This window comes from Salmo trutta, unplaced genomic scaffold (genome assembly GCF_901001165.1).
Source record: "Salmo trutta unplaced genomic scaffold, fSalTru1.1, whole genome shotgun sequence".
In the NCBI taxonomy this organism is placed as follows: Eukaryota; Metazoa; Chordata; class Actinopteri; order Salmoniformes; family Salmonidae; genus Salmo; species Salmo trutta.
The window spans coordinates 683,279-710,562 of NW_021822384.1; the positions used below are offsets into that span (position 1 = coordinate 683,279).

Sequence of the window (27,284 nt, forward strand, 5' to 3'; positions counted from 1 at the left end):
GTAGCTGGTGGCTACATATAGACACTGTTCACCAGGTTATCTAGACTGCAGCAGAAGGGAAGGTGTGTTGGTAGCTGGTTGCTACATATAGACACTGTTCACCAGGTTATCTAGACTGCAGCAGAAGGGAAGGTGTGTTGGTAGCTGGTGGCTACATATAGACACTGTTCACCAGGTTATCTAGACTACAGCAGAAGGGAAGGTGTGTTGGTAGCTGGTTGCTACATATAGACACTGTTCACCAGGTTATCTAGACTGCAGCAGAAGGGAAGGTGTGTTGGTAGCTGGTGGCTACATATAGACACTGTTCACCAGGTTATCTAGACTACAGCAGAAGGGAAGGTGTGTTGGTAGCTGGTGGCTACATATAGACACTGTTCACCAGGTTATCTAGACTACAGCAGAAGGGAAGGTGTGTTGGTAGCTGGTGGCTACATATAGACACTGTTCACCAGGTTATCTAGACTGCAGCAGAAGGGAAGGTGTGTTGGTAGCTGGTGGCTACATATAGACACTGTTCACCAGGTTATCTAGACTGCAGCAGAAGGGAAGGTGTGTTGGTAGCTGGTTGCTACATATAGACACTGTTCACCAGGTTATCTAGACTACAGCAGAAGGGAAGGTGTGTTGGTAGCTGGTTGCTACATATAGACACTGTTCACCAGGTTATCTAGACTACAGCAGAAGGGAAGGTGTGTTGGTAGCTGGTGGCTACATATAGACACTGTTCACCAGGTTATCTAGACTACAGCAGAAGGGAAGGTGTGTTGGTAGCTGGTGGCTACATATAGACACTGTTCACCAGGTTATCTAGACTACAGCAGAAGGGAAGGTGTGTTGGTAGCTGGTGGCTACATATAGACACTGTTCACCAGGTTATCTAGACTACAGCAGAAGGGAAGGTGTGTTGGTAGCTGGTGGCTACATATAGACACTGTTCACCAGGTTATCTAGACTGCAGCAGAAGGGAAGGTGTGTTGGTAGCTGGTGGCTACATATAGACACTGTTCACCAGGTTATCTAGACTGCAGCAGAAGGGAAGGTGTGTTGGTAGCTGGTGGCTACATATAGACACTGTTCACCAGGTTATCTAGACTACAGCAGAAGGGAAGGTGTGTTGGTAGCTGGTGGCTACATATAGACACTGTTCACCAGGTTATCTAGACTGCAGCAGAAGGGAAGGTGTGTTGGTAGCTGGTGGCTAATAGAGCAGCTATCTGGTGTGATCTGAGAAGCCAGTTCTCTTCTTCTCTGTGACATTTAGGAGGTTCATTTAGCTACTCTAACAAGGTAACCGCTGCCTCTCAGCCCCACTAACAACCCTCTCTATCAGCCCCATTAGCAGCTAGTGATAAGAGACGTACAATATGGGAGTCAGCTGACCATGGAACACACAGAGAGAGACTGTCAGAAATTGCACCCTATTCCCTATATAGGGCACTTATTTTGACCAGGGCCCTGGTGCACTATACAGGAAGTAGGATGCCACTTGGGACACAAGCTGAGACACACATCCAAACCAAGGTGACATGTGACTCCAGCAGAGAGGAGAGAGGCTGGGTGCCCCTCCCTGTTCACCAACAAACCCTTAGTCAGCTCTCAGCTCCCATACAAGGACCACAGGATTAAGTGAGCTGTGTTAGAAAAGGCACAGTGTTAACTCTTCCAGAACTAGCCTGCTGGTCCCAGATATGTTAGTGCTGTAAACTAGCCTGCTGATCCAAGATCTGTTTGTGCTGTAAACTAGCCTGCTGGTCCCAGATCTGTTAGTGCTGTGAACTAACCTGCTGGTCCCAGTAGCCTGCTGGTCCCAGATATGTTTGTGCTGTGAACTAGCCTGCTGGTCCCAGTAGCCTGCTGGTCCCAGTAGCCTGCTGATCCCAGATCTGTTTGTACTCTAAACTAGCCTGCTGGTCCCAGATATGTTTGTGCTGTAAACTAGCCTGCTGGTCCCAGATCTGTTTGTGATGTAAACTAGCCTGCTGGTCCCAGATCTGTTTGTGCTGTAAACTAGCCTGCTGGTCCCAGATCTGTTTGTGCTGTAAACTAGCCTGCTGGTCCCAGATATGTTTGTGCTGTGAACTAGCCTGCTGGTCCCAGTAGCCTGCTGGTCCCAGATCTGTTTGGGCTGTAAACTTGCCTGCTGGTCCCAGATCTGTTTGTGATGTAAACTAGCCTGCTGGTCCCAGTAGCCTGCTGGTCCCAGATCTGTTTGGGCTGTAAACTTGCCTGCTGGTCCCAGATCTGTTTGTGATGTAAACTAGCCTGCTGGTCCCAGATATGTTTGTACTGTAAACTAGCCTGCTGGTCCCAGATCTGTTTGTACTGTAAACTAGCCTGCTGGTCCCAGATCTGTTTGTACTATAAACTAGCCTGCTGGTCCCAGATCTGTTTGTACTGTAAACTAGCCTGCTGGTCCCAGATCTGTTTGTACTGTAAACTAGCCTGCTGGTCCCAGATCTGTTTGTACTGTAAACTAGCCTGCTGGTCCCAGATCTGTTTGTACTGTAAACTAGCCTGCTGGTCCCAGATCTGTTTGTACTGTAAACTAGCCTGCTGGTCCCAGATCTGTTTGTACTGTAAACTAGCCTGCTGGTCCCAGATCTGTTTGTACTGTAAACTAGCCTGCTGGTCCCAGATCTGTTTGTACTGTAAACTAGCCTGCTGGTCCCAGATCTGTTTGTACTGTAAACTAGCCTGCTGGTCCCAGATCTGTTTGTACTGTAAACTAGCCTGCTGGTCCCAGATCTGTTTGTACTGTAAACTAGCCTGCTGGTCCCAGATCTGTTTGTACTGTAAACTAGCCTGCTGGTCCCAGATCTGTTTGTACTGTAAACTAGCCTGCTGGTCCCAGATCTGTTTGTACTGTGTTGACAACTACTATGGACTATCTCACACAACCACCTCCTGCCTTCTTGTCCATCAGTCACATAAGGCCAGGGAGGTTGAAGTACAGACTACACCATTAGAACACAGACCTAGAACACTAGAACACTAGAACAGAACAAATAGAACACTAGAACCCATTGCATCTAGAGGTAGGACAAATGGTGACTACTGAGGAGAGAAGATAATCACATGACAAGCTGTGACTCTGGGATGGTGACTACTGAGGAGAGAAGATAATCACATGACAAGCTGTGACTCTGGGATGGTGACTCTGGGATGAGGAGGTACTTCAACAACCAGTATTATCATTACCAGTATTATTCACCTGCTGTGGTCAGTCATCGACCTGGATAAAGATAGCCTGTAAATCCACAGTGAATCACAACTTTAGTTAGGTAAGTGAACCATGGTGAAACCGAGCGAGATTCAGTCAGGATCTGGAGGTTAAAAGGTGGTTTGCTATGACAACATGAAATGATTTAAAGAAAGCAGATGACCTAATCGTCACATGATGACACGTCGTTTGTTTAAGAACAGTCAACCACAAGGAAAGAGTCGGTCTTTCCCTCTCTCTCCCCCCGTCCCCCTCTCCCCGTCTCCCTCCCTCTCCCCCGTCCCCCTCTCCCCCCGTCTCCCTCTCTCTCTCTCTCCCCCCGTCCCCCTCTCCCCGTCCCCCTCTCTCTCCCCCCGTCCCCCTCTCCCCGTATCCCTCTCTCTCTCTCTCTCTCCGTCTCCCTCCCTCTCTCCCCCAGTCTCCCTCTCTCTCCCTCTGTCTCCCTCTCTCTTCCTCTGTCTCCCTCTCTCTCTCCCCCTCTCCCTCTCTCTCTCCCCCCCGTCTCCCTCCCTCTCTCCCCCGTCTCCCTCCCTCTCTCCCTCTCTCTCCCCCCCGGTCTCCCCGTCTCCCTCTCTCCCCCCCGTCTCCCTCTCTCCCTCTACGTCTCCCCGTCTCCCTCTCTCCCCGTCTCCCTCTCTCTCCCCCCGTCCCCCTCTCCCCGTCTCCCTCTCTCTCCGTCTCCCTCCCTCTCTCTCTCCCCCCGTCTCCCTCCCCGTCTCCCTCTCTCCCCCCCGTCTCCCTCTCTCCCTCTCCGTCTCCCTCTCTCCGTCTCCGTCTCCCTCTCTCCGTCTCCCCCTCCCTCTCTCCCCGTCTCCCTCTCCATCTCCCCCTCTCTCCCCCCCCCCCCCATCTCCCTCTCTCTCTCCCCCGCCTCTCTCTCCCCCCATCTCCCTCTCTCTGTCTCGTTCTCCATCTCTGTCTCTCAGGACAAACATTACCTTTGGCTCTCCTCTCCTCCACTGGAGTTCTGCTTCCACTCAACACAAGGGTCTGCATCCCAAATGACACCCTATTCCCTACATAGTGCACTCCTTTTGATCAGGGCCCAGAGCACTACGGAGGGATTAGTGTGCCATTTAGGGCCAAAACCAGGACAGGGCCAGCTCAGAGGCTCAGCTCACTCCTCTCCAGGCCTCTCTGGGAAGGTTTAGCGTTTCTCATGTCAGTCAAAGCTGGAGGAATGTGTGGAGAGGAGTCGAGTTGATGAAGGATTTAACATAGTACTACTACTACTATGATATCACTTTTAAAGGATGTGCATGAAACAAGAGGTCACGGAGAAGGAAACCTTTCAACAGGCACCATAGTATTATTTTTTAACTCTATTTAAACATTTGATCCCCCAAAAATAAGCAATATGAATTTTAAAACTAACAGTTTACAAAATACTTTTGAACATTATAGACGTTTGGCATTATCAAATAATGGACATGGACATTCATATACAGTAGGTACGGACCTGCCTATTCATTCATATACAGTAGGTACGGACCTGCCTATTCATTCATATACAGTAGGTAAGGACCTGCCTATTCATTCATATACAGTAGGTACGGACCTGCCTATTCATTCATATACAGTAGGTACGGACCTGCCTATTCATTCATATACAGTAGGTACGGACCTGCCTATTCATTCATATACAGTAGGTAAGGACCTGCCTATTCATTCATATACAGTAGGCAAGGACCTGCCTATTCATTCATATACAGTAGGTACGGACCTGCCTATTCATTCATATACAGTAGGTACGGACCTGCCTATTCATTCATATACAGTAAGTACGGACCTGCCTATTCATTCATATACAGTAAGTACGGACCTGCCTATTCATTCATATACAGTAGGTAAGGACCTGCCTATTCATTCATATACAGTAGGTAAGGACCTGCCTATTCATTCATATACAGTAGGTAAGGACCTGCCTATTCATTCATATACAGTAGGTAAGGACCTGCCTATTCATTCATATACAGTAGGTAAGGACCTGCCTATTCATTCATATACAGTAGGTACGGACCTGCCTATTCATTCATATACAGTAGGTACGGAGCTGCCTATTCATTCATATACAGTAGGTACGGACCTGCCTATTCATTCATATACAGTAGGTACGGACCTGCCTATTCATTCATATACATTAGGTACGGACCTGCCTATTCATTCATATACAGTAGGTACGGAGCTGCCTATTCATTCATATACAGTAGGTACGGACCTGCCTATTCATTCATATACAGTAGGTACGGACCTGCCTATTCATTCATATACAGTAGGTACGGACCTGCCTATTCATTCATATACAGTAGGTACGGACCTGCCTATTCATTCATATACAGTAGGTATCTGATTCTAGAAACAAACACATCTCTATTTTAAGCATCCACGTGACAGGCCTATGTGATCAACGGCTAATTGCGCATCACATGTGCAACATTGATCATGCACAGTGGGGGAGCTAAATTACTGGTCATAATTTTACCTAGCCTACTTTGTTGAATAATAATCCCTCAGGCCGTCAATTGGGTACGGCAGGTATAGCAGACGCCATACCCTAGCTCAAGACAAAACATTTAAAGTAGGCTACAAAAGAAAGTTGTTTAAAATCATTCCAATCCTGATTAAAAACACCGTCTGTTTAGCGTATTGGGCTGTCTGGCTTTAGGAGCATGCGGAGCGTCGCTCGGAGAGAAGCTGCCGGTCTGCATGTCGTTCTCTCACTTTAAGAAAGCAGAGAGCAGAGACACGTGCCAGACAGTTTGCTTTTGCCGGTCAGTCGTTTAGGCAGAGCGCCGATTGCTTTGAATTTGATGTGGGCATTTGAACTGGTCCTTGTAGGCCTCACTGACAGCTGGGTTATACACCGGCTACTTGTCACATTGATGTCAGCATAGGCAACGTGTCCCTATAGGCTAGCGGAAGATGGACTGTAGGGGAAGCTTCTTCTAATTTGTCAAAATTACCAATAATTACTGGTGCCGATACAGTAATAGACTCACCAGAGAGCATGATCTGGCCACAGAGGATCATTAACTTTTTAAAAATGAGTTTTGGATTGTTTTAAGCTGCCATTTGTCCAGTACATAACGAACAGATGATTGTTTAGTTGCAGCTCAGTGAAAAGCTGTTAAAATAGTCCTAGGGCTGTCGCAATATTTAAAAAATACATATCGTAAGAAAAACATCATTTAGAAAGAAAATGGCTTCTGCTGAAAAGAGAACACAAATAAAATAGTAAATCTTTCTCCTTCATCACAACTGTCAGCTCCTCAACTGAGCGAACAGTAGCCTATCTTCTTGGTACCAGCGTAGTGCACACACATCCACGGTCTGTCATCGGATCAGTACCACTGGAACGTTGGCTTTTGGACAATAATTCTTTCCTCCAGGCTGTACGGACGTCATGTTTTACCATTTGCGTATCTCTCCTTTTCGTAGGCCTAGATTAGATGGCTGCATTCAAAGAAAAAAAAAAGGTTGTTTTAACAGATTTTTCCCATGTTAAGAAAGGAGAAGAAACATCTCTGATAAAGCCTACTCTCTGTCACTACCCTCTGTGTCACTACCTCTCTGTCTCTCTGTCACTACTCCCTCTCTGTGTCACTACTCCCTCTCTGTGTCACTACTCCCTCTCTGTGTCACTACCTCTCTGTCTCTGTGTCACTACTCCCTCTCTGTGTCACTACTCCCTCTCTGTGTCACTACTCCCTCTCTGTGTCACTACTCCCTCTCTGTGTCACTACTCCCTCTCTGTGTCACTACTCCCTCTCTGTGTCACTACTCCCTCTCTGTGTCACTACCCTCTCTGTCACTACTCTCTCTGTCACTACTCTCTCTGTCACTACTGGCTCAGGTATGCATTGCTCAGAACTCTCCGTTTTGTTAATATTTAGCCCAAGTTATGACTATGCAATCTACTCATGACATTAGGAGTAGTAGCCTATCTTACATTAGTCTTCAAATGGGATGATAGATGTACGCAATCCTCTATTATAAAAAAAGGGTGACATTTGATGGTGAACAAATAGCTTGAAAGTCAGGCGTCACCTGTGGATGTGGTCATTTGAGGTGGTCCTTGTTGTGACTTGATAGCATGTATTATGCATATTATTTCCCGTTGCACAAGTAAATGAGTACATTTATGATGAGGTTGAGTAGTGGTTGACATTGTATATGCCGTTCCACAGACCTTTACACCTTATATTAATCATTAATGGTTGAAGTCATTTTAGTTCATTTTTGCTGGTTTCCAAATAGCATCTTAGAGTTTTTAAATTGTCTAGAAACGCAGGTAAATGAACTCATATAGACCCACTGTAACATGACAGCCAGCCAAAAGGTAGGCTACCTGTTCTACTACTTTATTAAAATGGCCGTAGCATTTCTGTTGTCAATACTGCGACCACAATACAGTAGTCTACTAGTAGCCTAGGAGTAGCCTACAGTAGCCTAGGAGTAGCCTACAGTAGTCTACTAGTAGCCTAGGAGTAGCCTACAGTAGCCTAGGAGTAGCCTACAGTAGCCTAGGAGTAGCCTACAGTAGCCTACAGTAGTTTAGGAGTAGCTTAGGAGTAGCTACAGTAGCCTAGGAGTAGCTACAGTAGTTTAGGAGTAGCCTAGGAGTATTTACAGTAGCCTAGGAGTAGCTACAATAGCCTAGGAGTAGCCTACAGTAGCCTAGGAGTAGCCTACAGTAGCCTAGGAGTAGCTACAGTAGCCTAGGAGTTGACAATTGGCTGTGGTGCTGAAATGTGGATACAAGGGCACTATTACAAGCGGCACCCAGCCCATCAATCAGGGGAATATCACATTTGATTTCCATGTCCACCAGCTTTGTACAGCTTCTGTAAATCGACATATCTGCATCTAGCTATTCATTATTAGTAGCTATCTAGCTAGCTACAGTTTCTGTAGTCGACATAGCTGCATCTAGCTATTCATTACAGTAGCTATCCAGCTATATACAGTTTCTGTAATCGACATATCTGTATCTAGTTATTCATTAAAGTAGCTATCTGCAGTTTCTGTAATCGACATATCTGTATCTAGTTATTCATTAAAGTAGCTATCTGCAGTTTCTGTAATCGACATAGCTGCATCTAGCTATTCATTACAGTAGCTATCTGCAGTTTCTGTAATCGACATATCTGTATCTAGCTATTCATTACAGTAGCTATCTGCAGTTTCTGTAATCGACATAGCTGCATCTAGCTATTCATTACAGTAGCTATCCAGCTATCTGCAGTTTCTGTAATCGACATATCTGTATCTAGTTATTCATTACAGTAGCTATCTGCAGTTTCTGTAATCGACATATCTGTATCTAGCTATTCATTACAGTAGCTATCTAGCTAGCTAGCTAGAGCTTTATTTACTTTTTTAGAAACAGCCTGTGTTTTAAGAGGTGGAAAATGCACGTACCTAAAGCTCCGGTGCCCAGTGGTCCCCAACATCCCCTGATCAATCCATCCCTGCCTCTCATAACTTACATTACAAAATGACTTGACATGACAGCGGTTATGGTCGGCATGTTTCAGTGGTGAATAGGTCTATACACGTACCTCTCAAATCACCGTGTCATCTATTTATCACTATGGACGTCGGCATCTGTACCTGATCTAAAACATTGTGACGTGTCATTGGACTATTGTGTCCGAACATTTTGTTGGAAAATAATTCCATAGGATAGCTACATTATGTAAAAACGCTGAACTTGCGCACACACAATGTTTACAGTGTCAGTTTACTCTGTGGTTCCCCCACAGTGATGTCACAGAGCAATTGATAGAAATCCAACTGTTTTTCAGAATGTCTCTGAAAAATACACATTAAAAATGTAATTCTATTACTATTGGTTGTGAATATGCAACTGGGTGGTTGGTGAGTTGTTTTGTAACAGTTATTTGCCCTGTTAAAATGTTTCATATACACCCTTTAAGTCCACTGTAATACTTCTGCTCTATAACATGATAACAATAACAAGTCCACTGTAATACTTCTGCTCTATAACATGATAACAATAACAAGTCCACTGTAATACTTCTGCTCTATAACATGATAACAACAACAAGTCCACTGTAATACTTCTGCTCTATAACATGATAACAACAACAAGTCCACTGTAATACTTCTGCTCTATAACGTGATAACAACAACAAGTCCACTGTAATACTTCTGCTCTATAACGTGATAACAATAACAAGTCCACTGTAATACTTCTGCTCTATAACATGATAACAACAACAAGTCCACTGTAATACTTCTGCTCTATAACATGATAACAATAACAAGTCCACTGTAATACTTCTGCTCTATAACATGATAACAATAACAAGTCCACTGTAATACTTCTGCTCTATAACATGATAACAATAACAAGTCCACTGTAATACTTCTGCTCTATAACATGATAACAATAACAAGTCCACTGTAATACTTCTGCTCTATAACATGATAACAACAACAAGTCCACTGTAATACTTCTGCTCTATAACATGATAACAACAACAAGTCCACTGTAATACTTCTGCTCTATAACATGATAACAATAACAAGTCCACTGTAATACTTCTGCTCTATAACGTGATAACAACAACAAGTCCACTGTAATACTTCTGCTCTATAACGTGATAACAACAACAAGTCCACTGTAATACTTCTGCTCTATAACGTGATAACAATAACAAGTCCACTGTAATACTTCTGCTCTATAACGTGATAACAATAACAAGTCCACTGTGATACTTCTGCTCTATAACATGATAACAATAACAAGTCCACTGTGATACTTCTGCTCTATAACATGATAACAATAACAAGTCCACTGTGATACTTCTGCTCTATAACATGATAACAATAACAAGTCCACTGTAATACTTCTGCTCTATAACATGATAACAACAACAAGTCCACTGTAATACTTCTGCTCTATAACATGATAACAACAACAAGTCCACTGTAATACTTCTGCTCTATAACATGATAACAACAACAAGTCCACTGTAATACTTCTGCTCTATAACATGATAACAATAACAAGTCCACTGTAATACTTCTGCTCTATAACATGATAACAACAACAAGTCCACTGTAATACTTCTGCTCTATAACATGATAACAACAACAAGTCCACTGTAATACTTCTGCTCTATAACATGATAACAATAACAAGTCCACTGTAATACTTCTGCTCTATAACGTGATAACAATAACAAGTCCACTGTGATACTTCTGCTCTATAACATGATAACAATAACAAGTCCACTGTGATACTTCTGCTCTATAACATGATAACAATAACAAGTCCACTGTGATACTTCTGCTCTATAACATGATAACAATAACAAGTCCACTGTAATACTTCTGCTCTATAACATGATAACAACAACAAGTCCACTGTAATACTTCTGCTCTATAACATGATAACAATAACAAGTCCACTGTAATACTTCTGCTCTATAACATGATAACAACAAGTCCACTGTAATACTTCTGCTCTATAACATGATAACAATAACAAGTCCACTGTAATACTTCTGCTCTATAACATGATAACAATAACAAGTCCACTGTAATACTTCTGCTCTATAACATGATAACAATAACAAGTCCACTGTAATACTTCTGCTCTATAACATGATAACAATAACAAGTCCACTGTAATACTTCTGCTCTATAACATGATAACAACAACAAGTCCACTGTAATACTTCTGCTCTATAACATGATAACAACAACAAGTCCACTGTAATACTTCTGCTCTATAACATGATAACAATAACAAGTCCACTGTGATACTTCTGCTCTATAACATGATAACAACAACAAGTCCACTGTAATACTTCTGCTCTATAACATGATAACAATAACAAGTCCACTGTAATACTTCTGCTCTATAACATGATAACAACAACAAGTCCACTGTAATACTTCTGCTCTATAACATGATAACAATAACAAGTCCACTGTAATACTTCTGCTCTATAACATGATAACAATAACAAGTCCACTGTAATACTTCTGCTCTATAACATGATAACAATAACAAGTCCACTGTAATACTTCTGCTCTATAACATGATAACAATAACAAGTCCACTGTAATACTTCTGCTCTATAACATGATAACAATAACAAGTCCACTGTAATACTTCTGCTCTACAACATGATAACAATAACAAGTCCACTGTAATACTTCTGCTCTATAACATGATAACAATAACAAGTCCACTGTAATACTTCTGCTCTATAACATGATAACAATAACAAGTCCACTGTAATACTTCTGCTCTATAACATGATAACAATAACAAGTCCACTGTAATACTTCTGCTCTATAACATGATAACAATAACAAGTCCACTGTAATACTTCTGCTCTATAACATGATAACAATAACAAGTCCACTGTAATACTTCTGCTCTATAACATGATAACAACAACAAGTCCACTGTAATACTTCTGCTCTATAACGTGATAACAACAACAAGTCCACTGTAATACTTCTGCTCTATAACATGATAACAATAACAAGTCCACTGTAATACTTCTGCTCTATAACATGATAACAATAACAAGTCCACTGTGTCCCACTCTATAGGGAATAGGCTTCCATTTGGGGCGTATTCTCGCCCCACACATCTGGAATGGATGTTTCTCCCTGCTGTCCCTGTGTTTCGGGGGGGGGGGGGGGGAAGGAAGGAGGGAAGTAGGGAGTGAGAGAAGGAAGGAAGGAGATGAATAGGGCTGAATTAAGACAGGACAGTTTGTAAAATCTCTTTCTAGTCTTCTCAGGATAAACATATATTTTCTTCTAGGAGTTATTTTATGAGCTAGGAGTACAAAGGGCTTGAGTGAATTAGCTGCTTCATTAAAACCATAGGACTGCTGATACAAATGTATCACCTACCTCCCCATCTCCACGCCTCCCCACCCATCTCCACGCCTCCCCATCTCCACGCCTCCCCACGCCTCCCCCTCTCCACATCTCCCCACCTCCCCATCTCCACGCCTCCCCACCTCCCCATCTCCACGCCTCCCCACCCATCTCCACGCCTCCCCATCTCCACATCTCCACGCCTCCCCACGCCTCCCCATCTCCACGCCTCCCCACGCCTCCCCATCTCCACATCTCCCCGCCTCCCCATCTCCACGCCTCCCCACGCCTCCCCATCTCCACGCCTCCCCATCTATGAGCCAAAGCCTAGCTTTAGATATACGTGAGAAACAACGACTGTTGCACAGAACTTCTATTGAGATCAATGCAGTCCTTTGTAGCTCATTTGGTACAGCATGGTGCTTGTAACTCCAGGGTAGTGGGATTGATCAGTCGGTACAGCATGGTGCTTGTAACTCCAGGGTAGTGGGATTGATCAGTCGGTACAGCATGGTGCTTGTAACTCCAGGGTAGTGGGATTGATCAGTCGGTACAGCATGGTGCTTGTAACTCCAGGGTAGTGGGATTGATCAGTCGGTACAGCATGGTGCTTGTAACTCCAGGGTAGTGGGATTGATCAGTCGGTACAGCATGGTGCTTGTAACTCCAGGGTAGTGGGATTGATTCATGGGACCACCTAGATGTAAAATGTATCCTAGATCAGCACTCCTATCGAGAAGCTTTATAAAAACTCAGCCACCAAAGCACTTTGCCGTTCCCATTTCCTGTGAATCGACATGTTGGGGGGAGATTTCAAATCGCTGCCTCGCCGTCCTACGATAACATCACCACATCATCACTTGAACCCCTCGTACCTCTGAACAGAAACCTACATGAAAATGGCACCCTATTCCCTGTTTAGTGCAGTCCTTTTGAGCAGGGTCCATTGGGTAGTGGGATGTAGGGAATAGGCTGCCGTTTGGGACGCAGGCTTGTGTTGCTCTATTCCAGCCTCTCTCCTGTTCTGAGTCACCTGCATCTGATCGACCATGCCAACCCCCCGCCTCATATCTATTCACACCATACAGACACCGATGCATTGTTGGTCGTTGGTATGGAGGTTTGAGAGGCTCCTCTCAGGACTGATCATCTGAATGACGTGAATGAAGCCTTTTGTAGGTGGGCCTTAAACACACAACCACTCTTTCTATTGACCAGGGTCCATGTCTGTCTGTCTGTCTGTCTGTCTGTCTGTCTGTCTGTCTGTCTGTCTGTCTGTCTGTCTGTCTGTCTGTCTGTCTGTCTGTCTGTCTGTCTGTCTGTCTGTCTCTCACACACACACACACACACGAGAGGAGTTATTTAAATGCTAAACACTCTCCCTTTCCAATCAGTCTCTGATCTCAAGTGCTGCTGCTGGGTAGAAATAGCCAGACACTTGAAAAGTATGATCGACTGAAATGACCATATCGGAGAAGACACACTCCATTTACCAGTCTAAACCACCATCATGTTTTAGATGACCACCATTTACCAGTCTAAACCACCACCATGTTTTAGGTGACCACCATTTACCAGTCTAAACCACCACCATGTTTTAGGTGACCACCATTTACCAGTCTAAACCACCACCATGTTTTAGGTGACCACCATTTACCAGTCTAAACCACCACCATGTTTTAGGTGACCACCATTTACCAGTCTAAACCACCATCATGTTTTAGGTGACCACCATTTACCAGTCTAAACCACCACTTACCAGTCTAAACCACCACCATGTTTTAGATGACCACCATTTACCAATCTAAACCACCATCATGTTTTAGGTGACCACCATTTACCAGTCTAAACCACCATCATGTTTTAGGTGATCACCATTTACCAGTCTAAACCACCACCATGTTTTAGGTGACCACCATTTACCAGTCTAAACCACCATCATGTTTTAGGTGACCACCATTTACCAGTCTAAACCACCACTTACCAGTCTAAACCACCACCATGTTTTAGATGACCACCATTTACCAGTCTAAACCACCATCATGTTTTAGGTGACCACCATTTACCAGTCTAAACCACCACCATGTTTTAGATGACCACCATTTACCAGTCTAAACCACCATCATGTTTTAGGTGACCACCATTTACCAGTCTAAACCACCACCATGTTTTAGGTGATCACCATTTACCAGTCTAAACCACCACCATGTTTTAGGTGATCACCATTTACCAGTCTAAACCACCACCATGTTTTAGGTGATCACCATTTACCAGTCTAAACCACCATCATGTTTTAGATGACCACCATTTACCAGTCTAAACCACCACCATGTTTTAGGTGACCACCATTTACCAGTCTAAACCACCACCATGTTTTAGGTGACCACCATTTACCAGTCTAAACCACCATCATGTTTTAGGTGATCACCATTTACCAGTCTAAACCACCACCATGTTTTAGGTGATCACCATTTACCAGTCTAAACCACCACCATGTTTTAGATGACCACCATTTACCAGTCTAAACCACCACCATGTTTTAGGTGACCACCATTTACCAGTCTAAACCACCACCATATTTCAAAGAAATCCCACTTCCTAGTTACCAGGATTAGCAACCAACAGCAGTGACTAACGTGTAACTGAAGACCCCGGAGGAAAAAAATCTCCCCAAATTCAGAAGATGTTTGTGAATAATGGAGAACTGTGTTGTGATGTAATAGCTGAAGAACAAAGAACTGTGTTGTGTTGTAATAGTTGAAGAACAGAGAACTGTGTTGTGATGTAATGGCTGAAGAACAGAGAACTGTGTTGTGATGTAATAGCTGAAGAACAGAGAACTGTGTTGTGATGTAATAGCTGAAGAACAGAGAACTGTGTTGTGATGTAATAGCTGAAGAACAGAGAACTGTGTTGTGATGTAATAGCTGAAGAGCAGAGAACTGTGTTGTGTTGTAATAGCTGAAGAACAGAGAACTGTGTTGTGATGTAATAGTTGAAGAACAGAGAACTGTGTTGTGATGTAATAGTTGAAGAACAGAGAACTGTGTTGTGATGTAATAGCTGAAGAACAGAGAACTGTGTTGTGATGTAATAGCTGAAGAACAGAGAACTGTGTTGTGATGTAATAGTTGAGAGCAGAGAACTGTGTTGTGATGTAATAGTTGAAGAACAGAGAACTGTGTTGTGATGTAATAGCTGAAGAGCAGAGAACTGTGTTGTGATGTAATAGCTGAAGAACAGAGAACTGTGTTGTGATGTAATAGTTGAGAACTGAGAACTGTGTTGTGATGTAATGGCTGAAGAACAGAGAACTGTGTTGTGATGTAATAGCTGAAGAACAGAGAACTGTGTTGTGATGTAATGGCTGAAGAACTGAGAACTGTGTTGTGATGTAATGGCTGAAGAACTGAGAACTGTGTTGTGATGTAATAGCTGAAGAACAGAGAACTGTGTTGTGTTGTAATAGCTGAAGAACAGAGAACTGTGTTGTGATGTAATAGCTGAAGAGCAGAGAACTGTGTTGTGATGTAATAGCTGAAGAACAGAGAACTGTGTTGTGATGTAATAGCTGAAGAGCAGAGAACTGTGTTGTGTTGTAATAGCTGAAGAGCAGAGAACTGTGTTGTGATGTAATAGCTGAAGAACAGAGAACTGTGTTGTGATGTAATAGCTGAAGAACAGAGAACTGTGTTGTGATGTAATAGCTGAAGAACAGAGAACTGTGTTGTGATGTAATAGCTGAAGAACAGAGAACTGTGTTGTGATGTAATAGCTGAAGAACAGAGAACTGTGTTGTGATGTAATAGTTGAAGAACAGATAACTGTGTTGTGATGTAATAGCTGAAGAACAGAGAACTGTGTTGTGATGTAATAGCTGAAGAACAGAGAACTGTGTTGTGATGTAATAGCTGAAGAACAGAGAACTGTGTTGTGATGTAATAGCTGAAGAACAGAGAACTGTGTTGTGATGTAATAGTTGAGAGCAGAGAACTGTGTTGTGATGTAATAGTTGAAGAACAGAGAACTGTGTTGTGATGTAATAGCTGAAGAACAGAGAACTGTGTTGTGATGTAATAGCTGAAGAACAGAGGCTGGTAGAACGAGCCGTTGTTGAAAGAGATGTTTGGATCAAGATGAAGGCCGTGGACCGCCACCTGTTCCTCACTTCTATTGGAGTGACCTTGATCCTTCTAGCTCCCTCTCTGCTCAGTGTGAAACAAAGGCTCATTAAATGATACTGTAAAAGGTCAAGGTTTGATCAATGTGTCATGCCTGGTGTGTTAAAATATATCACCACACACACGTGTCTCTGACAAGGCTGACAGTTACATAACTCAATGCAGGATCTCTTCAATCTTCAACTACAGTGGTCCACATCCTGCCTCAATTAGAGAAACATCCTTCTCAGAGTCAGACTACAATTACTCCAATTGTTTGTGTTACATTAACCCCTGGCCGCGCAGCATTAACCCCTGGCCGCGCAGCATTAACCCCTGGCCGCGCCGCATTAACCCCTGGCCGCGCCGCATTAACCCCTGGCCGCGCCGCATTAACCCCTGGCCAGGGGTTAATGCGGCATTAACCGGCATTAACGGTTAACTGGCGGCGCGGCATTAACCCCTGGCGGCATTAACCCTGGCAGCATTAACCCTGGCAACATTAACCCTGGCAACAGCCTGTACAATACAACACAGAGATGCCAACCAACCACCACCAACACTGTTCTAGTCCTCCATGCAGACATGACTCTACACACCCTGGACCCTCCAAGACTCTACACACCCTGGACCCTCCAACACTCTACACACCCTGGACCCTCCAACACTTTACACACCCTGGACCCTCCAACACTCTACACACCCTGGACCCTCCAACACTCTACACACCCTGGACCCTCCAACACTTTACAGGACACCTCTGTATGCATCCTGAGCTGAAACAATAACAGTAACGCTGTAATGCCCGGGAGATGACAGTAACCTTGTGACACACAGCTGGTAGGGACACAGATTATGGAGAAAGAGCCATAGAAGAGACAGGAATGTAATTATTGTGTTAAATGATTGAGGTAAAGTGACATGAACTTTGCTCTGTATAAAGGGGTTATAAAGGGCTTATGAAGGGCTTATTGAGCCCCTTAAGTTATAGATCTTACAGTGCCTTCATAAAGTATTCACACCCCTTGAATTTTTACATACTTTGTTGTGTTACAGCCTGAAATTAAAATGGATTAAATAGAGATGTTGTGTCACTGGTCTACACACAATACCCCAGAATGTCAAAGTGGAATTATGTTTATACACATTTTTACAAGTTAATAAAAAATGAAACGCTAAAAAAGAGAGAGAGCGACATGAATAGCAGACAACCTGAGCTCATCAGACATGTCCCACACCACTGACTGAGAACGATGATGAACAACAGAGCAGCTCAGGGAATTGGGCTGCTGACAGACTGTACTGAGATACAAGGCCTAGGTAGGCCTGGCTACAACAGACTGCTGACAGACTGTACTGAGATACAAGGCCTAGGTAGACCTGGCTACAACAGACTGCCTAGACTGTACTGAGATACAAGGCCTAGGTAGGCCTGGCTACAACAGACTGCTGACAGACTGTACTGAGATACAAGGCCTAGGTAGGCCTAGCTACAACAGGCTGCTGACAGACTGTACTGAGATACTAGGAATAGACAGGCCTGGCTACAACAGACTGCTGACAGACTGTACTGAGATACTAGGAATAGACAGGCCTGGCTACAACAGACTGCTGACAGACTGTACTGAGATACAAGGCCTAGGTAGGCCTGGCTACAACAGACTGCTGACAGACTGTACTGAGATACAAGGCCTAGGTAGGCCTGGCTACAACAGGCTGCCTAGACTGTACTGAGATACAAGGCCTAGGTAGGCCTAGCTACAACAGACTGCTGACAGACTGTACTGAGATACAAGGCCTAGGTAGGCCTGGCTACAACAGGCTGCCTAGACTGTACTGAGATACTAGGAATAGACAGGCCAGGCTACAACAGACTGCTGACAGACTGTACTGAGATACAAGGCCTAGGTAGGCCTGGCTACAACAGACTGCTGACAGACTGTACTGAGATACTAGGAATAGACAGGCCTGGCTACAACAGACTGCTGATAGACAGACTGTACTGAGATACTAGGAATAGACAGGCCAGGCTACAACAGACTGCTGACAGACTGTACTGAGATACTAGGAATAGACAGGCCAGGCTACAACAGACTGCTGACAGACAGACTGTACTGAGATACTAGGAATAGACAGGCCAGGCTACAACAGACTGCTGATAGACTGTACTGAGATACTAGGAATAGACAGGCCAGGCTACAACAGACTGCTGACAGACAGACTGTACTGAGATACTAGGAATAGACAGGCCAGGCTACAACAGACTGCTGACAGACAGACTGTACTGAGATACTAGGAATAGACAGGCCTGGCTACAACAGACTGCTGACAGACTGTACTGAGATACTAGGAATAGACAGTCCAGGCTACAACAGACTGCTGATAGACTGTACTGAGATACTAGGAATAGACAGGCCAGGCTACAACAGACTGCAGACACACTGTACTGAGATACTAGGAATAGACAGGCCAGGCTACAACAGACTGCTGACAGACTGTACTGAGATACTAGGAATAGACAGGCCAGGCTACAACAGACTGCTGACAGACAGACTGTACTGAGATACTAGGAATAGACAGGCCAGGCTGCAACAGACTGCTGACAGACTGTACTGAGATACAAGGCCTAGGTAGGCCTGGCTACAACAGACTGCTGACAGACTGTACTGAGATACTAGGAATAGACAGGCCAGGCTACAACAGACTGCTGACAGACAGACTGTACTGAGATACTAGGAATAGACAGTCCAGGCTACAACAGACTGCATTAGCTATAACATCACAACCTGACATCTTTCCTCACAAGCCCCCCTCTGCCTGTCAGATCTTTACGCCATCTTGACAGCCTTAGGAGGAAACTATTGCCATTAAGGTTGGTAGGAAAATGTATAGCAGCATAATTTTATTCACAAGCTAAGATAGCTGCTAGCTGCTAGCATTTAGCCACCCAGGAGCACAATGTAATTTACTAGCTAGATGTTAACTGCTAGCATTTAGCCACCCAGGAGCACAATGTAATTTACTAGCTAGATGTTAACTGCTAGCATTTAGCCACCCAGGAGCACAATGTAATTTACTAGCCAGACGTTAACTGCTAGCATTTAGCCACCCAGGAGCACAATGTCATTTACTAGCCAGACGTTAACTGCTAGCATTTAGCCACCCAGGAGCACAATGCCATTTACTAGCTAGACGTTAACTGCTAGCATTTAGCCACCCAGGAGCACAATGTCATTTACTAGCTAGATGTTAACTGCTAGCATTTAGCCACCCAGGAGCACAATGCCATTTACTAGCTAGACGTTAACTGCTAGCATTTAGCCACCCAGGAGCACAATGCCATTTACTAGCTAGATGTTAACTGCTAGCCTTTAGCCAGCCTGAAACACAATGCCAATCACTAGCTAGCTGCAAGCATAGCAGCATGTAGCCACCCTGGGGAGCAGCTCTAGTTTCATGGCTGCGGAGAGGTCGGGCAGGCAGAGGAAGAAGGGGAAACATCAGAGGGCCACCATGTCCTACAAGGCCCTTTGGCCTAAAGGCAAAGTGGGCCAACTGGTGGTGGTGGAGGGAGGACACCACTTCCCAGAAATGGCCAGGAGGATTTACCAACAGCCTTACAGTCAGGCTGCATCATCAATGGTCATGCCACAGCTCCCGCCCCTAGCGTGAGTCCATCTCAACCTGGGTCCCTGGTTGAGAGAGAGAACCATTCCTGCATCTGTGATTCCTCACATCCTATCTCTTCATCTCCTTCTCAACCAGTGGAGACCTTCTTCCTCAGTGAATTTCATAAAAAAAATTAAAGTGAAACTAAAAAGTTATCCTTTTTAGATAAAACTATACTAAATATATTCACGTCACCAAATAATTGATTAAAACACACTGTTCTGCAATGAAGGTTTACAGTAGCCTCAGTAGCACTCTGTAGGGTAGCACCATGGTGTAGCCGGAGGACAGCTAGCTTCCGTCTTCCTCTGGGTACATTGACTTCAATACAAAACCTAGGAGGCTCATGGTTCTCTCCCCCTTCCATAGACTTACACATTAATTATGACAACTTCCGGAGGACATCCTCCAACCTATCAGAGATCTTGCAGCATGAACTGATATGTTGTCCACCCAATCAAAGGATCGGAGAATGAATCTAGTACTGAAAGCATAAGTTACAGCTAGCTAGCGCTGCAGTGCATCAAATGTGGAGAGTAGTTGACCTGTGTGCATCTACGTTATAAACTTTCATTCATAGGTTACATGTTTTTGTCAGATATCTTTGCTGAAGAAAGTCACCAGCGACGGGTGGCATAACGTCAAATTCGTCAGTGGAACCACTCGATATGATTGGTCATATAAAAACCTTGGGACCCAAATGCATAATGAGTGTTCTACTGTAACTCCCCCTGGTGGTGGTCTGGAGCAATGACGCCATGACGCTGGGTACCTCTAACATGCTGACCAGACCGGACACGTCGCGTGCACGAGCGTTACAAAATAAATGTAGAAATCCATGTTATTCAATTATTGCGCCAATGAGAGTCTGCGTTGCCACGGTCTAAAATAGAAGTCATTCCTATTTCTGATGCAGATCGCGCTGCAAGTCCTGCCTCCCATCTCCTCATTGGTTTATAGAAGCAGGTACCCACGTGCCATCTCCTCATTGGTTATACCCACATGGGTGATTGAAAGACGAACTGTTTTACTGGTCGTCGTGGTAATACTACGAAAGTTTAGATGCCAATCACCATATAAATTCAAAGATGAAAAAGCCTGGAAGGAGGAGAAATGACTAAAAGCGATTCGGTTGACCGTTTTATGTGTGGATTAATTGTCGGAGTAGAGGACCTTGTGCATTTCAGGTAAAATAACAACTCAATGTTTATATCCCAGGACAAATTAGCTAGCAACAGCAAGCTAGCTAAATAGGACAAATTAGCTAGCATGTGCAAGCTAGCTAGCTAAATTGACATACATGTTTCATGCTTTTCGATCTGTCCCCAAATGAATGTAATTGGTTCAGAGTTTGTTTTGATATTTTAACCTGCGTGTCGTGATCGCGTTTGGTGTGGGGGTACAAAATAAATGTATGCACGATGGCGCACGCGCACAGCCGGTTTGGGTTCCGTGTAAGTCTCGCGGTGTTAGCTCGCAACTTTTAAAGGAGGAACCACTGTAGGTTGTTGCAACCTCATGATGGATACAGGGAAAATTGTACTATCATGTAGTAGCCTAAAACTATGGATGTTACATTGAACCTTCCTCTCTAATGGGAAGGAGGCGAGGAAATAAGATGCAAGGATTAAAGGAAAGTTGATTCGAGAAAGAGCCTCAGGTGTGCCAGCGGAGTAGTCTGCTATGGGGTCTCCCCATAAAAATAGAATAACTAGAATGGAAATAAATCCCCATTCAAGTCAATGGGCCTGTGATAGGTGGACAGGCGGCCATATTGAGTGTACCCATAGGAGGAAGTCATTCTATGTCTATGGTTCTCTCTGTCCTCGGGGACCAGTCCAGACGTCTCTAAGGGAGGTGTCATTTATCACCAGCAGTCAATAAGTCAGACAGGCAGTCAATAAGTCAGTCAATCAGTCAGACAGTCAGTCATTTGCTCTATCTGACAGCCAGCCTAGCACCATACTGCTCTGCATAAAGGCTATACTCCCCCAGGACTCCTTCCTTCCCAACACTGCCTGCCTGCCTGCCTGCCTGCCTGCCTGGCTGGCTGGCTGGCTGGTTGACTAGCTATGTGCTCTGCGACATCCTAATACACCTCACTGCAAACATTCAGCTGCCAATACACTGCTTAGCACAATCAGACAGGAAACACCCGACACTAGACTGCGTTCCAAATGGCACCCTATTCCTCCATAGGGCCCTGGACAAAAGTAGTGCACTACCCCATAGGGCCCTGGTTAAAAGTAGTGCACTACAGAGGGAATAGGGTGCCATTTGAGAAGTAGACTAGATGTCAAGACTCCTTAGGCTAACGGACATCTCTGGACTAACAAAGCCAGCTTGGAGGATCAGACTGGAAAGCAGTTAATATAATGACTCTGGGTGTTAGGTTAGGTTATCAAATCACATTTTATTTATCACATGTGCCGAATACAACAGGTGTAGACCTTTTCGTGAAATAACCCACAATGCAGTTAAGAAAATAAGGTTAAGAAAATATTTACTAAATAAACAAACACAATAAAATAACAATAACACACCCATATATATATATATATATATATGGGTGTACCGGTACTGAGTCAATATCGGGGGTACGGGTTAGTCAAGATAATTGAGGTAATATGTTCATTTGTATTTTTATTTAAAATGTATTTAACTATAGGCAAGTCAGTTAAAGAACAAATTGTTATTTACAATGACGGCCTCCCAAAAGACAAAAAGGCCTTCTGCGTGGAAGGGGCTGGGATTAAAAATATAGGACATAACACACATCACGACAAGAGATACAATACAACACTACATAAAGACAGACCTAAGACAACAACATAGCATGGCAGCAACACATGACAACACACATCTAGGTAGGGCACTGGTCAAAGACAGTGTACTATATAGGAGGGTTCTGGTCAAACACAGTGTACTATATAGGAGGGTTCTGGTCAAACACAGTGTACTATATAGGAGGGTTCTGGTCAAACACAGTGTACTATATAGGAGGGTTCTGGTCAAACACAGTGTACTATATAGGAGGGTTCTGGTCTATAGTAGTGTACTATATAGGAGGGTTCTGGTCTATAGTAGTACACTATATAGGAGGGTTCTGGTCTATAGTAGTGTACTATATAGGAGGGTTCTGGTCTATAGTAGTACACTATATAGGAGGGTTCTGGTCTATAGTAGTACACTATATAGGAGGGTTCTGGTCTATAGTAGTGCACTATATAGGAGGGTTCTGGTCTATAGTAGTACACTATATAGGAGGGTTCTGGTCTATAGTAGTACACTATATAGGAGGGTTCTGGTCTATAGTAGTACACTATATAGGAGGGTTCTGGTCTATAGTAGTGCACTATATAGGAGGGTTCTGGTCTATAGTAGTACACTATATAGGGAATTGGGTGCCATTTGGGACACATACTCTCGGCAGTCCCTGGGTGGAGCTGCAGAGGGGGGCTAGCACCTCAGAACAGAACAGCAGGGTCACTACGACCCACTAACTCAGAACAGAACAGCAGGGTCACTACGACCCACTACCTCAGAACAGAACAGCAGGGTCACTACGACCCACTACCTCAGAACAGAACAGCAGGGTCACTACGACCCACTACCTCAGAACAGAACAGCAGGGTCACTACGACCCACTACCTCAGAACAGAACAGCAGGGTCACTACGACCCACTCACACAGAACCCCACCACACACACACACACACACACACACACACACACACACACACACACACACACACACACACACACACACACAGAGCTAAAGGTGCAGCTTTTAAATCAGTGGATATGGATGCTGCTGCACCTCTCTGACAGCACCACTTGAGGTTTAAAGTTAATAGCTGGAAAAATGGCAGAGCACATCAGCCTGGCTGGCTATCACAACAAATGGAACCTGGAAGAGAACCAGGGGCTTGTCTGACTGAATCGCAACCTTTTCCCTCTATAGTGTCTGGGCCCGGGTCAAATGTAGTGCGCTATATATGGAATAGGGTTCTATTTGGGACGCACACTGAAACAAGTGTTCTTTGGCAAATGGGACCTTATTCCCTATATAGTGCACCGCTGGTCAGATATATATTCTATGTTGCTGTGTCCTGGTACTTTTGACCAGAGCCTTACGGTCCTTGGTCAAAAGTAGTGCACTATATAGGGAATAGGGTTGGAGTTCCATTTGGGACTTAGCCTGAAACAAGGGTCCACAGCACAGCAACATAGAATATATGTATCTGACCAGTGGTGCCACTGCCTTGTCCCTGGTCTGTCACATACAGGAAACTACTGCCTTGTCCCTGGTCTGTCACATACAGGACTACTGCCTTGTCCCTGGTCTGTCACATACAGGAAACTACTGCCTTGTCCCTGGTCTGTCACATACAGGACTACTGCCTTGTCCCTGGTCTGTCACATACAGGAAACTACTGCCTTGTCCCTGGTCTGTCACATACAGGAAACTACTGCCTTGTCCCTGGTCTGTCACATACAGGAAACTACTGCCTTGTCCCTGGTCTGTCACATACAGGAAACTACTGCCTTGTCCCTGGTCTGTCACATACAGGAAACTACTGCCTTGTCCCTGGTCTGTCACATACAGGAAACTACTGCCTTGTCCCTGGTCTGTCACATACAGGACTACTGCCTTGTCCCTGGTCTGTCACATACAGGAAACTACTGCCTTGTCCCTGGTCTGTCACATACAGGAAACTACTGCCTTGTCCCTGGTCTGTCACATACAGGAAACTACTGCCTTGTCCCTGGTCTGTCACATACAGGAAACTACTGCCTTGTCCCTGGTCTGTCACATACAGGACTACTGCCTTGTCCCTGGTCTGTCACATACAGGAAACTACTGCCTTGTCCCTGGTCTGTCACATACAGGAAACTACTGCCTTGTCCCTGGTCTGTCACATACAGGAAACTACTGCCTTGTCCCTGGTCTGTCACATACAGGAAACTACTGCCTTGTCCCTGGTCTGTCACATACAGGAAACTAGTGGAAACTAGGACACTTTCCCATAGGTTAAGAGATATTCTCTGGACTCCTCATAGGAAAAGTATCATCATCACTATGGTCCTTCTAATATTAAGCCTTAGTCATAACATTATTCAACTGTTAGAAACCATTACACTGTTAGTACACACACACACACACACACACACACACACACACACACACACACACACACACACACACACACACACACACACACACACACACACACACACACACACACAGTTATAAACTAAGTGAAAAACATAAGAATCCATTTCAAACATTGAACATATTCCCTGCATACAGACAGTAGTGAACAGTAGAGAGAATGTACAGCTGACTAGAGGTCATTCAAAGTAGGAACTAAATAAAACACATTAAACAAACAAGCTCTTTAAGTCCTGTAGCTCTCTCTCTCTCCCTCCTTCTCTCTTTCTTTCACTCTTTCTCCCTCCCCCTCTCCCTGAGCAGAGTTCCACATCCTCTTACCAATAACTGACAGCAGAATGAGTGATACTTGTTCAGGGTAGTTCAAACTGTGTCCTAACTCACGTGTTTTATTATAATCGATCTAGAACTGTGAGGACAAAATACATTCACATAAGAGACAAGTGTTCGTTGTGATATTTCTTTCTTTTTACTTTGTGGATGTGTGTATTGTTTAGTATTACTAGGTATTAGTGCACTGTTGGAGCTGGGAACGAGCATTTCGCTGCACCTGCAAATCTGTGTACGGCACAAATAAACCTTGATTTGATCGGAGTCTATAGTTTACAGAGAGTAGAAATCTGAAATATTTTCTAATAAATGATTTCAGAAAATCTCACTATTAAAATTAATATCAAATATGGATATAACATGCTGTCGATCTAGGCCTATAGTCCACGTTCCATAATGGTGAAGAATATAAGGTAATATGCCAATTGAGTGTCGTTTCGGTTCCGTTGAAGTAAGATGGAACCAGCACCCAGCTGTGTCCCTCCCCATCGACAGATTCACTAGTGAACTAGGCGGGGCCCCTATCTAACGCATTTACAACTGGCTGCTGCTTTCAGAGCACAAAACCCTACAAAACTAACACGAATAGATTACAAATGATATCTCAAATTGCGCATTTGATAACCGCTTGAATAATTCCAGGCGTCCTATTATGATAATTGATAAGAATTCAGTGTCCCAAAGAACGTGTCTAATTCTAGACAATCGAATAACTTTTCCATTTCCGTTGTAACTTCAACCCCGTCACGGGAAGGATATCGGCCAAAACGCTCTTCTTTTTGTATCCAACCGGGCGACCGAGGACTGTCGCTGGATACAAACCGCGGAGAATGCCGCGTTCTGCATTATGCATGACAATAAATACATTCATTGTCTGACAAAACATTATGAGTTGGATTGTTTCACTCTCTGCTCCGCCATATTCTAGGCATTTGACCTGCGCTTCCGCAAACCGTGTGTTGTGCATCCCCAGAAACCGGTCTCCCGTTTTCATTTGCAATAATGGATCATTCTACCTCAAAACCTGGCATCATGTGCGCCTATTTCGCATTATCCCGAGCGGCCGAAAACGCCGCAAACATGGCGCACATAGTAACAAAATCTCAGCCAGTAGAAAAGTGTGTAGATACGGTACTTACAGTTATCCTCCGTAGCTCCGATCTGTTAGCGCCTCCAGTCGCTCGGTTCGTCGCTCGGTCTGTCGCTCCTCTCTGGGTGAGGTTTTGCGTTTTCTCATGACGCTGCAGCCTCGTTTTGAGACGAGCTCAGCTATCGCAGCAGCTGTAGCATAGCCTAGTGTATACATTTAGCAATACATTATTTCATACCAATAATATCTGACTGACAAACAATGACCTTAATTATACAATGCACTATAGGAAGCCTATCCCAGCATTCAGTGGAGGCTCCTCAAGGGGAGGACCATCCTCCTCTGGGAATTTAATAAAACATTTAAATAGTAAATCATTTTTATTAAAAAGCTATCATTTTTAGATAAAACTATACTAAATATATTCACTAAACCAAATAATTGATTAAAATACAATATTTTGCTATGAAGGTTTACATTAACTAGGACTTGCATAGTTTTAAAAAACAAGGTTAAATTAGCCTCAACAGCACTCTGTAGGGTAACATCAGATGACAGCTAGCTGCCAGCCTTCCATCTGGGTACATTGACTTCAATACAAAGCCTATATTTTTACATTTTAGCAGTCTCTCTTACACAGAGCAAGTTATAGTAGTGAGTACATACATTTTCATACTGGTCACCCGTGGTAATCAAACCCATAGCCCTGGCTTTACAAGCACAATGCTCTACCAACTGAGCTACACAGGACCTTGGAGGCTCA

The 27,284-nt window shown here is 44.1% G+C and overlaps 1 protein-coding gene across 1 annotated transcript in view; it reads right to left on the minus strand.

Annotated features, from left to right (window-relative positions):
• The window catches only part of LOC115182047 (ras-related protein Rap-1b), a 99,258-nt gene extending 72,584 nt beyond the window's left edge, over positions 1-26,674 (minus strand). Inside the window, exon 1 of the mRNA XM_029743688.1 lies at positions 26,571-26,674. The gene's annotated coding sequence lies outside the window, so the exon portion shown is untranslated. The remainder of the gene's footprint in view (positions 1-26,570) is intronic.
• Between the last annotated feature and the right edge of the window lie 610 nt (positions 26,675-27,284).